Source organism: Haemaphysalis longicornis, unplaced genomic scaffold (assembly GCF_048455015.1).
Source record: "Haemaphysalis longicornis isolate Haplotype H1 unplaced genomic scaffold, Haemaphysalis longicornis Haplotype H1 scaffold_12, whole genome shotgun sequence".
NCBI classification, from domain to species: Eukaryota; Metazoa; Arthropoda; class Arachnida; order Ixodida; family Ixodidae; genus Haemaphysalis; species Haemaphysalis longicornis.
Genome location: NW_027526225.1, coordinates 33,819,899 through 33,832,909, shown reverse-complemented (window position 1 = coordinate 33,832,909; position 13,011 = coordinate 33,819,899).

Sequence of the window (13,011 nt, the reverse complement as noted above, 5' to 3'; positions counted from 1 at the left end):
GAGAACGTTACCCGATAGAGGAAACGGGACAGATATTTGGCTCACATACAACCACTACTGGGAACTTCTACGTAAACATGCGCTGCAGAAAATCTGACACCCGCCGTTGTAGTCCCATTGCGTTTCATTGCATCATTAAAGAATTTTGAAAGTCTCTTCCAGTGAAGTTGTGCTGTTGTGTTGCGTCATAATAAATCACTGAAGTGCCCCAATGAGCAGCTCAACGGGTCTAGAACCTGCACCACAAATTTCGCAGATTTTCTTTTAAGACCACCGATCAGTATTCGCATAGTGTTTAGCAGCTTCTTAAGCATGCGTAAGGCCTTCTCATCGGCAAGCCTCTCTTCATCGCTGTGCTTTTCATGTGGGCCTTTCACTTCAATGCTGACTTGTTTGCACCAGAACCCTTCTGCGGCAAGGAAGGTCAGTCATCGGCGGATACAGTTCCAGACGCAACATTTGCCCGACGAGGAGGAACCAGCGCAGGTCGTGGTTCTTCCAGTGCCAACGCTTGTGGGCGTGGCACCAACGGTGGCTTCCCTGTGATTTGCAAATCACTGGGGCGAGATATACTGCTTGACTGTCCACGTCTCCGACGAGAGCTTCGACGACGCACTGCCTCTATGTGCGCAGTTATCTTTGACCTTAGTGCGCACAACTCGACGCTCAAGCATCATTTTTGGGCATTTATTAGAGGTTGCCTCGTGAGGAACCGAACAGTTTGCACATTTTAGCGTGCCTTTGCAGTTCACCTGGTCATGAGTATCACCACATCGCTTGCATGCTACGCCATTCTTACAAGCAGCACTTACACGACCAAGCTTCGGACACTTATGGCACTGAAGGCGCCGTGGCACATACGGACGCACACAATGTCGCACGTAGCCTACCTTCACAAACACTGCACCGAATCGCACTGAAACATCCCCTTCACGCACCGCGAGCGTCCGATGCGATGAATGTCCAGGATTCGGACCGTTGACGAACGCAGCTACGCTAGGTCACTGTCATTGATCTCTAGGTCTACATCAGATATGACACCATTCCTTGTTTCCTTCTTGTGGGCCCAAAACAAACGCACGTGGATCTTACCTAACCCGGTGATGGCCTTCAACGTGTCTATGAGGCCATCCGTCGTCGCATCAAGCGCAAGCCCGTTCAATCGGGCATTATTCGGGATTTCTTGAACCTCGTTAACCGCAACCTGGCGAAAGTATTCTGTCAGTTTCTGACGGTTCAAAGTATTTAAGTTATCGGTCTCCTTGACGGGCACTGAACCAACCGTGAAGACCTTCGGACCAGTGTTCAATCCGGCCATCGTCTCACATGTCGTTGAGGAGCGGGGGAGTTTCCTCTTCAACGGTGCCCTCTGACTGCGGTACATTCGCTGTCCGAGTACATTTCGTCAGTCTTGGAGCCTTCGAAGGATTCGTGGCAGCTAAGGAATTCCAAGGTGTCGGTTCCCGGCAGCGGAGACGACGCTGACCGCTGTGCAGGGTCGGGAGGACTAGTTGGGGGGGGGGGGGGGGAGGGCGGCGGCGGAGGTTCATTATCTCGCAGTCTTGAAGATATCGTATAGAGAAAGCTGTTGGTAGAGAGGAAAACATGCGAAAAATCACGAGAGCTCAAGGAACAGAACCTTCCTTCTCGTCACATCACTAAATCACTAATACATGTAAAGATTGGCGTCATAAAATCAGAACATTTCGACAATTACCTGCGGGATAGAAACAGGCGGATAGAAACAGAAACTTTTTCCACTTCCCATGTTCTTTGAACACAATGCATCACCAATCCTATCGAGTTTTACGGCGCCCAAATAAAACTTGCTTTAAGGTAAGCTTGATGGGAAAATCCTTGAGGGGTATCAAAGCGCAGACAAAAACAGATCAAGAGGGAGCGGAATACATATTTGAATTTGAGCAGCATCGGCAGCCAGGCCTGTCACTTTTTCACTCTGTCGTTCCAAGTAAAGCTGTTCGTTGTCGTACAGTTGTAGCGTTGCAAATGGGTATTGTACAGGGGCTGAAGGCGGGAAGGGATTGGAGGCTGGCAATCAAAGCTTTTCCATGTGTTAAAATTTTATTAAAACTGGGCTTTGCGGACGGTCGTGGGAGGGGGACAGGAGGTGCTACGGAATAATTTATGAAGCCTAACGTGCGCTAATCTCAAGATATATACAAGGTTTTCATTGTGGCCACTTGTCGTTCTGCCATTTTGTTTTCATTTTGTGGAAAAACGGCTGCCCTTACGAAGAATCAAGCCGAGAGTTCATGCTCCGTACGCAGTGCCTTATTCATGCACTCAGCTGCCATGTTCTAGAGTTGAAATGGTTTCAAATGAAATTGTTACACAAATGCATTCCTAACATGAATGTTTGCAAAGGCAACAATGCCTTTGCACTATTCTAATATTTCCACCGAAGGGTCTCGCCAATTTCTGAATTTCTAAATTGTCGGCCAATAATTGAAGTGCTTGGAGAAAGTGGAGCACATGACAAAAAGTCCTGCAAAAGTTGCACAGTTGCACATGCAAAAAGAATAGTAGCGATTTTAAGAACACTGCACATCATAGCTAATGGGTTGCTACATGTTGGTGTGAGCTGCTATCCGTCGTCATGGGTTGCTAGCTTTTTATGTGCCATCTGTCATACGTGATCTATCTCCAGCCTCTTGCTCCTGGACCTCCTTGAGTTTAATGATTGATGATGTTGAGGATGATGCCCTCAGTGTTTTCGGCCCGAACCCACATGGAGGAACGGGTCAGGAATAATTACTCCATTTCACTGGTACAGGACTCCAAACTGCTAGTTTACTTCCAGAAAAAAGGCTCTTCAATGGCAGTTCGCTGATTGAAGCCTAATTAACCACTAATTATATATCTGTAACAGTTCATGTGATTTGTAACCGAAAGATGTTTTCTTTTATTTTTTTCTTAGGGACTTTGGGGCCATGGATATAAAAAATCTAATGGACAGTTGCCTAATACTGCTTCGCTGTAAAACAATTACGGGTGGTGTTGCAAGAACTGAGGGAGCACTTTCACAGTAAGGTACCAGCAAAGAAACCAACTGTTACGATTGAGCTCGCCGCCCTCCTGTTCGCGCGTGGTGCAAGTTTTGTGTAGTGCTCTTGGGCCTTGCGGAAAGCCTGCCTTCCTCGAAAACGTTTTCAGACAGGCACTGCAGTTTGACAAGCTGTCAAACAAGCTGTTTGACATGCCGAGACTTGCACCGGCGAAGGCGAGGCCGCAGCCGAATCCTCCTGTCCACCCTCTCTCAGACTCAACGATCGCCGTTATTGCCGGCCCTAACGAACTCTGGAAAGAGGGTTTTTTTCTTGTTTACTGTTTGCTTGCCGCGTGCAGACGAACTAGGAAAGTTAGTCGAAACTTAGCGCTTCGGGTATCAATAAGAAGTTCCTCCGAGCGGATAACGCCTTCTTTTGGCAGCATCTGATCTCGCTGTGACTCTGTTCGAGCCATGCTGTAAGCTCGCCTGTAAAGGTGATTTTTCTGTATCGTCGCTGACCATCTCTCTCCATACAATAAGACAGTTAGGTTGCTTTCGACTTCTTGACGTCATTACCAAGGCAGCAACTTTTTCTGGCAGCTCGACATTAACGCTACCACACATGATGGAGGTGATAGAGCCCGGTTAAAGGACGCCTTCCGGAATGTAGCATCACAAACCCGCCGCAGTGGCTCAGTTGCTACGGCACCGAGCTGCCAAACCCAGAGACGCGGACTTGGGGCTCGCCGTGGTGGCTGTTTTCTCGAATGAGATGAAACGCGGGAACGCCCTCCGCGTGTCAAGATTTCCGCACACGTAAAGATCACCAGGTGGTTAAAAAATATTCCGCAGTCATCATGGTGCGTGTCATAATCAGGAGTAGCTTCTGTGCGTTAAACACAACAAGACACAACCCAAGAAAACCACAGAAATACCGAGTTAACGCACAGGCGCCCGTATGCTCACGTCAGAGGCCCGTATCTGTAGGAGGGTATTGTTGATCACTTTCTTAGTAACCTGTGGCACAAGCGGGGCCGTTCAAGCGGGACCACAAAGGTCAAGCAAAAGCAAAGTAATGTTAAGCCAACGAATCGGAAACGGGTGCGCACGCTGTCACGAGGGGTTTCATAATGGCGAGCAAGTTCCGTTGCAATCGAGATAGCTCCGGCACTCCTCCTGATTTCCACTTCCGCTGGAGCCTGAAGTGTGCGCGTGTCAGGGATCACTGGCGCCAACACGAGGTTTCATAAAGGCGAGCAAGTTCCTTTGCAATCGAGGTAGCTCCGGCGCTCCTCCTGATTTCCGCTTCCGCTGGAGCCTGAAGTGCGCGCGTGTCAGGGCTCGCTGGCGCCAACACGAGGAACTTTTCGTTGGTTCGCCTCGCAAGCGTCACCTTTTTTACGAGCTTTACTGACGCCATTTTGAGACCAACTTCGAATCCGGTTGCTAAAATTTCACCAATAGATCGTCGTAATCATTTCTCGTAACTTTAATAAAAATAAAGACAGCTTTCCTGCAAGAGCCCTGGTTGGTCATCATTTAAAAAACTTCATTGCATCTTGCTACCCCTTAAACTGCGTAATCAGTTCCCCTGGAGGTCCGGGCGTGAGCTGGTAATAGCTGGCTCCCTCTGCTGTTGTTTCCTTTGGAATTGCACTTCCCCGGCCATGTATTAACACATTCGCATGCAATATTGTATGTTGTCGGTTTACTCCTAATTGGGGCAAGTGTCTTCATATTGGTTATGCATTATTAGTGCGTATGTATAAGACTATAAGTTTCAACTGGAATTGGTCGCCATGATACGGCACCTTGATCACTTCTTGCCACTTGCTCAATTCTTTATTGGGTGGCGCGTAGTGGCGTCTTCCAGCTCTACGTTCCTGAGGTGTTTCGCCGTATTGCTGAGGCAGGCGTTGTAGTAAAAGGTGTTGATCTCCATCTGTTTGTTTGATCCCCCGACACATGCGATACACCGATATTCAATGTATATAACCCTCATAAACGTGGTGGCATTATACCTGCCTAAGTGGCATTTACATAGGTTTCAATCATTTCCATCGCTTTTTTTTAACGTTTTTTCTAAATCCTAGATACTTTCAGAACGTAGGAAACAAACACATATAGTACTTAAAAATGGAATCGCAAAGTACATCAGCCGAATATTATTGCTTTATGCCCATCAGCTAACTTGTAAACCTGCTCAACACAAATTTCTCTCTTTACCGAGCCTTCGCGTTCTTTTAGCGCTCGAATTAGGTCATCAGCGCAATGGAGCGCCCATTGGCTGCTTCCCTTTTGTTGCAGTAATAAAGGAATTGGATAGCCACTTCACAAAATAATGCACTACCTTCGTTTAACGACGATGATGGTTTAACGCGAAGCTTTCTCGTAATGGGTTTTTTGGTTAACCAGACCCACACTGTGGGTATGTGCTACTCTGGAGGTACGAACCACTTTTCTAGAATACCCACAGCAGCTTTCTGGTGTGCTCCCCGTAGGTCCAACGTTTGTGTTTTGAATGTACGGCGCGAATCGGTACCTGCTGCTAGGCGTTCGCTGCGACCATGTCGCGATGGAGCAAGCTGCGTTGGTGCGGAGCATTTATGCGGCGCAAAGTGACCCACCAGAATGGCTGCATCTGTTGGACGCGTGCGTCTGCTTGCCAGAGTTTTAACGGACGGCTTATTTTAGCTGCAGTGATGTGCATCTTCTTGGATGACTCATAACTTTTGTAGGCTGTATTAAGGGCAGTTTTCCATGCAGTAAAGAAAAAAATGTCGCGATGGAGCAATCGGATAGACGCCGGCTTCGTAACGTGGGGGACCCAGGTTAGATTCAAGCCACGGGAAGGGTTTTTTTTCTTTCACTTCACCCGCAATCAATCATCATCACCGTCAGAGAAACTTGGCTTTCCTGCAGAGTGTATTGCCATACAATGGCATTAGTGAGGACACTAAAGCTTCGCTTTTAAGAAGCCACGAAGCAGACCAGAAACGGAAGACGGATAGTTTTACTGCGACGAGCTAATCGCGTCCTGCCGCTCCATGTTATTGACAACTCCAGCTTTGAAAATGCTTCCAGACGCGGAAGAAAAAAGGAAAGCATTTATCTGCGGTGTCGCAGAGTCCCTTTAAGCATGAAATGGGTATCTCGTTCCTGAATGTCGCACTAAGCAATCCACGTGTTCTCGTGACGACGCCTCGTTTTAAAGTGTGAGATAAAGCTGGCACAGGCTGGCTTTGCAGCATCGCAACTCACGTCATCGTCTACATGCATTCTTTAGCCAGACGAAACAACCGGGAACGTGCCTACATGCCTACGAGACCAAAAAAGCAGAACGCGTCAGTGCCGTCATCTATATGTATACAATCTGTCACGTGCTATGGTGTAAATGTTGTCTTCACGGCTCAAGAACAACTATGGGGGCATTTCCGCAATTTTCGATGGCACGTGCAGGAATGATGAAGTTTGCGTCGTGTATCATGAGCAGTCGTTCACTTGAGTGTCACTAGATAAGGTTGTGGAGTATCGGCACTCTTTTCTCTAATAGTTCCGTGCTGCCGCCATGACTATCGGTCAATTCGCATCACGTGACATTTGTTTACGCTTTGTAGGGTCATGGGCACCGTCATTTTCTTGTGTATGCGTTTTCTGTGGGACAACTGCGGTAGTCTTAGCTTGTCTTCTCTCCCCTGCGGCTGCGTCTATGGCTTCCGTGGCGTAGTTTCGTACGCGGATCAAAGATAACGCACTTCGCAGCATTTCACCATGCCATGTGGCTGCGTCTTCGGCAGTGCTGTTTACAAATGACGTCGCCAAAGTTGGGGAGAGGATGCCGAAGCGGCAATCTGGCAACACTGGCAAACAACAAAATAGCCGCTGTTGCTCACTTGAGTTGCCTCAGTGACGGTACTCTGTACCCTATCTAGTGACACTAGTTCAGAGAATGTAGAAAAACCAACGTATACCTACCACCCGTTAAGTTGCGGGTAGTAAGACCTGTCGCTGACCTGTTCTGACGGTTCACTCCACTCCGATAGTAAACGCGAGTGCCTTTACGCATGCGTGGCGCGCTTGACGCTAGCGGTGATGCCGGTGGGGGGACCCGCTCCAATAACCGGGGCCTCTTAGCGGATCGTCGCGGCAGCTCACGCTACCCCGCGGAATTTTAAGATGGCTGCCCACTGTGAGGCGAGTGGGCTACGGAGAACTCCGTTTCTTGAGTGGAAAAACCGGCGACGAATCCGCGAAAGCGCTTCCAAATGCGAAAATGTGCTACACAACTGAACGACGTTTGTAACGCAACGGAAAACGTCGACTGAGGACTTTTATGCACCTTCGATAGACCCCGCAACGGGGCACGTTGAGCAATCTTTGTGACGGTATTGGCCACACCGCGGACCCCGAGCCCCCATCCAAAAGTTGTGATCAACCGTGACGATGTGTTTTAATGTGAAGGGTAGAAAGCTGAAACTGTGGCCGTCGGAGCCCAGGTCAAGCTCCGGCAGATGGGCTCCCTGTCTGTTCACCAGTCATGTAGCTCCGGGACCTCTTCAGCTATCAGGGTAAGGCTGACGAAGAAAGTACCCCCGTCTCCCTGCTTTTATACTATGCCGTACGGTATCTTCAAACCCCCTCCTAGCCCCCCCCCCCCCCCCAACGGGATCGGTACCTGAACAGGGGCCGCACCGAAGTATATTTTCCACCACTGCCATCCTTAACATTTTCTGAACCGGAATATTGCTCCCGACTTCCTGTCATGAACAAACTCAGTACAGCCCCTTGCATCGCAGTCAGTATTCTTGATCGCCAAATATCTTGAAGCCATAATAAGAAAATCGTATAAGACCAAAAAACAAAGGAATTGTGAATTCCTCATCGAGGTAAATGACAAGCAGCAGTCCACAAAGCTTCCAGCTCAGACTAGACTGGCTGATCTCGAAGTCAGGGTCACACCCCATTAGAGCCTCAACAGCTCGCAGAGTGTAATATCCGAGACTGATCATCTGAATGAAACGGATGCGGATGTCCTTGCGGTCTTGAAGGATCAGGGCGTCTTTGCCGTGAGACGCATCACCATCCGTAGAGACGACAAGAAGACTCCCACCAAGCACATCCTCTTGACTTTTGACCGCGCAGTACTTCCACGACATATAAATTCAGGTTTTATCGGGTGCACAAAACGTCCCTGAATCCCAAACCCACGGCGCTGTTTTAAGTGCTGCGGTTCGGGCACTGTACAAACTCTTGCCGTGGCCGAACGACCTGTGCAAAATGCTCGGCGTACGATCATCCGAGCGAAAACTGCCCATCCGACACCCCCCCTTGTGTGAACTGCGGTTGGTCGCATGCGGCATACTCCCGAAAATGTGAAAAATTTCAAATCGAGTAAAAGATCATCAACATTAAGGTCACTGAGAACATTACCTTCCCAAAGGCGAGAAAGAGGTTCGCCACTTTCCCCCTGTGGAGGTATGCCGACGCAGCTCGCCGGGGGGAGGGGCGACGTCTGCTTTCCACAGGGACCCATTTCAGCGAGTCTGACCTGGTCCCTGCTCTACCCCCCACTGGGTTGCTTCAGGGAACCCCGACCCGTCACCACGCCACTTGCTGAGGCAGCAGCGGTTGTGGTGCCTACCGTCTCTTTTGGGACCGATGCCGCTTTCGCCACTGTCACCCCGTCCTCCAGTAAATTTGAGCGTGCCGAGGGGATGGACACGGGTGGCCCCGTATCGGCTCCCACCGCCACCGCACCGCATGTGCCACCGCTGGCGTCACCGACGCCCTCTGTGTTGGCGGCTCAATCGAAGGGGGTCCAAGTCCAGGGTGCCCGGGCCATCGGGCACCCCTATGATATCTGAAGAGGAGATGAATGTCGGGCCATTCTTGCCTGCAACGAAGCGCAAAGAGCGGCCTCCGACGTCCAAGCCTACAGAAAGGCCCAAAAAGCTCAATCCCAGAGTAACTACCCCAAAAGACGACACATGAACAAACACACACACACACACACACACACACCAGCCATACCTAAATGTAAATAATGGGAACAGAAAACATAACCAAATGGAACTGCAAATTCCTCCTTTAATATCTCCTCGATGTGTATGAGATGCTGCATGAGATCAGCCAAGTATCATATTTCTCCAAGAAACTCACCTCAATTCCAAACAGACAAATTTATTAAATAGGTATATGGTATTCAGAAAGGGCAGGGTTGGCTGCACCCACTCGTTGAGCGGTGTGGCCATTGCCGCCAAGAAATCATTAGCATGCTACCCTCTCTCTTTAAACACTGTCCTTGAGGCTGTAGGGATCCGTGCGATGATAGTTAATAGTATAGTAGCATCAAAGAAGACTAAGACGACGTAGCACCACTCTGAGGCTCACTGCACGAGCCTCGTGGCGCAAGCGGTCAGTGCTCCCAGGAACTCCGGGCGTTCGGCCAGGCATAGCTGCCGCTGTCCCGTCAGCTCCTGACGTGTTCAAAATATAAGTGCTCTGTGGCTCGGCGTTTTCATTGGCTCGTGTTGCCACAGAATTGGTGACCACGGACATCGGACATGGCAGCCGACAATCAAACCTCTTTGGATGCCCGTCTCAGAGCCACCGCTGCAGATGACAGTCATCGAACATCCTCCGCCGGTGAGGGTGCCGTGGCTGCACTTTCGCTGGAGCTTCCCCAGTAGTGGCCTGAGGGCCCACAGCTCTGGCTCGCCCAGCTAAACAGCCGGTTCGCCATTGCTCGCATCATATCGCAGAGCCAGAAATTCAATTACCTTGTGTCTGCGCTGCCTCCCGAGATTGCAACCGAGCTTCGCCACCTGATTGTATCACCGCCGGCGACCGCCCCGTTTGACACTCTGACGATTGAACTCATCAAGCGGATGACAATGTCGGAACAGCGACGGTTGCAGCTACTACAATCTGAAGAACTCGGCTGAAGAAGCCTCACAGCTACTGCGTTGCCTTCCACAGCTCCTGGGAGAAAAGGAAGCTACGTTCGATCAAGCTTTGCTTGGAGAGCTTTTTCTTCAACACCTGCCCACCCCCGTCCGCATGGGGCTGGCGTCCGCAAGAAGTTTATTCATTTCCCAGCTGGCCCAACTTGCCGACTACGTCATGGACGTTTTCACTTGTGTCGAACGTCCCGTGTTCAAGCTATCACTCATGGAACGTGCCGGGCTTACTAAAGCAGCACCCATAACGGCGTGTCCACCTGCGCTGCAGAGGCTTCGTGAGGGATTCTGTGGGGAGATCAACAAGCTATCAGATGAGATCGCCATTTTCTCAGCCCAACGGCAACACTCTCCCTCGCGCAGCCGCTCCTTCTCGGGCCGCCGTTCGCCGTCGCCTTCAAGGCAAGGCATATGCTGGTATCATCGCAACTTTGGCAAAGCAGCGCGGAAGTGTGCCACCCCCAGCACTCTTCAGGGAAACTCCCCGATGGACCACTAGAGGCGGCGAGTGGTGTCAGTTGCAAAATAAGCAGCTTGTTTTTTGTGACCAAGAAAACCAGTGGACTGGGTTTTCTCGTTGACACAGGCTCTGAGGCCAGCGTCATACCGTCCTCAGCCGTGTTTCACCAGCGCCGGCGAACCACAAGCAGCTTACAAGCCGCCAACAAGACTCCCATTGGAACCTTCGGAGAACAACCGCTGTCACTCAACATTGGCCTCTGGAGAACATTTCGATGGATATTTCTTATCGCTGATGTGGCCTAACCCATTGTGGGAGCAGACTTTCTGCGTCACTACAACTTGTTTGTGGACATGCACTGCAAGCGCCTCATTGATACTACAACTCACCTCTCTGTGCTTGGTATGGCATCGAGGGAACGGCTCTTGGCGGTCGCAAGCACCTCGTCAAAGTCGGTCTATGGCAACCTTCTTGAGGAATTTCCGTCCCTTCGGCGACCTGCCAACTTCCTCCTCCGCGTCCGACAATGCTGCACAAACTTTTCAACGGTTCATTGACACCGTGACCCGAGGATTACCTTTCTGCATAGATCACATCGATGACTTGCTTGTGTTCAGTAGCCACGCAGCAAAACACATCCAGCACCTTCGCCAACTCTTCAGTCGCCTTGGCGAATACGGCCTTATCGCCAATAGAGCCAAGTGCAAGCTCGGTACTCATCAGCTGGACTTCATCGGCCACCGTGTAGACAAGAATGGCATTCGCACCTTGCCTTCAAAAGTACAGGTCACCCAAGACTTTCCGCAGCCATCTTCGATACGCAAACTCCGCGAGTTTCTTGGCCTCCAAAAAGTTTACCGCCGTTTAATCCCGAACTATGCCGCCCTCCTCTGGCCACTGACAGACATGCTCATGGGAAACAAACCAAAAGCATCTCCACTAACTTGGACTCCAGAAGCACTAACTGCTTTCAAGAATGTCAAGACCAAGCTGTCCCAGGCAACCCTTCTTGTTCATCCGAGACCGGCAGTTCCACTTTGCCTAATGACCGGTGCATCTGACGCAGCAATAGGAGCTGTCCTGCAACAGTTTGTGGAGAATGCCTGGCAGCCCCTTGCTTTTTTTCCCCGCAAGTAGTCACCCGCGGAGTCCCGCTACAGCACTTTCGGAAGATAACTCCTTGCAATGTACATGGCTGTATGTCACTCCAGGCACTTCTTGGAGGGCAGACAGTTCCATATCCAGACAGACCACAAACCCCTGACATTCGCCCTCCGGTCGAACTCCACCAAATTTTCACCTCGCGTAACCCGCCATCTGTATTTCGTCGCGAAATTCACAACGGACATACGGCACGTGCAAGGGCAGGACAACGCTGCCGCGGATGCACTCTCATGTGTCGTCGCCATCTCCAGTTCCAACAACTCGGCTGACATCGACTTCACCACATTCCCCTCAGCGCAGCAAGATGACGCCGAAAAAACAGCCCTTCAAAAAAACCCTGGCGTGCTGCACCATTATGAAATACCCATCCCATCGTGTGCTGTCCTGGTGTTTCGCGATGTTTCCACAAACACCTCGCGTGCACTCGTCCCGGCGAATTTCCAAAGCATTGTTTTCGATGCCTTCCATAGACTTTTGCACCCTGGAATACGAGCCAGGCAGCATCTGTTGACGCAGCGTTGCGTTTGGCCGGGCATCAAGAAGGGCGTACGCGAGTGGACGCGCTGCTGTCTCGTATGCCAGCATTCAAAGGTTAACCGGCACACCAAGGCCCCTCGCGGCTTGTTTACGGCACCAACTTAGCGTTTCGGCAAGGTGCACGTAGACATTTTGGGGCCCTGGCCTCCTTCAAAAGCATCACATACCTACTAACTTGTGTGTATCGGTTCAAGCGTTGGCCCGAGGCGATCCCTCTTCCCGACATCCATAGTGAAACCATCGCCAACGCCTTCGTTGCTGGTTGGGTTTCCCGCTATCGTGTCCCATCAACTATCACCACCGACCGACGTCACCAGTTCGAGTCGGCGCTCTTCAATAACCTTCTGACCCTTCATGGCACTTCCCGCATTCGGACCACAGCGTAACACCCCATTGCCAATGGGCTTGTTGAGCGTTTTCACCACTCGCTCAAGACTGCACACAGGGCACAGCAGGAAGCTACCCATTGGCCCACCTCCCTTCCGTGGGTTCTGCAGTGTCTTCAGACTACTTTGAAGCAGGATCTGCACTTCACGCCCGCAGCGATGGTCTTTGGTGCGCCGATACGCCTGCCGGAAGAGCTTTTCACTGATTCCGAATCATCACCGCGCCCTGATCCCACCGAATACGTGACCAAACTACAATGTTCGTTTCGCTCACTTCGTGCGCCCGCACTACGCTGCCAACAGCGTGCGGATGCCCATGTTCCCAGCGAGCTGACAACGTCCCCTACGTTTTTGTCCGCCGTGACGCTATGCGCAAACCACCTCTGTGCCCTTATGACGGATGTTACCACGTGATCCACCGTTCTGATAAGCATTTACCCGTGGATATCGATGGCAAATAGAAAACTATTTCTGTTGATCACTTCAAACCAGCGT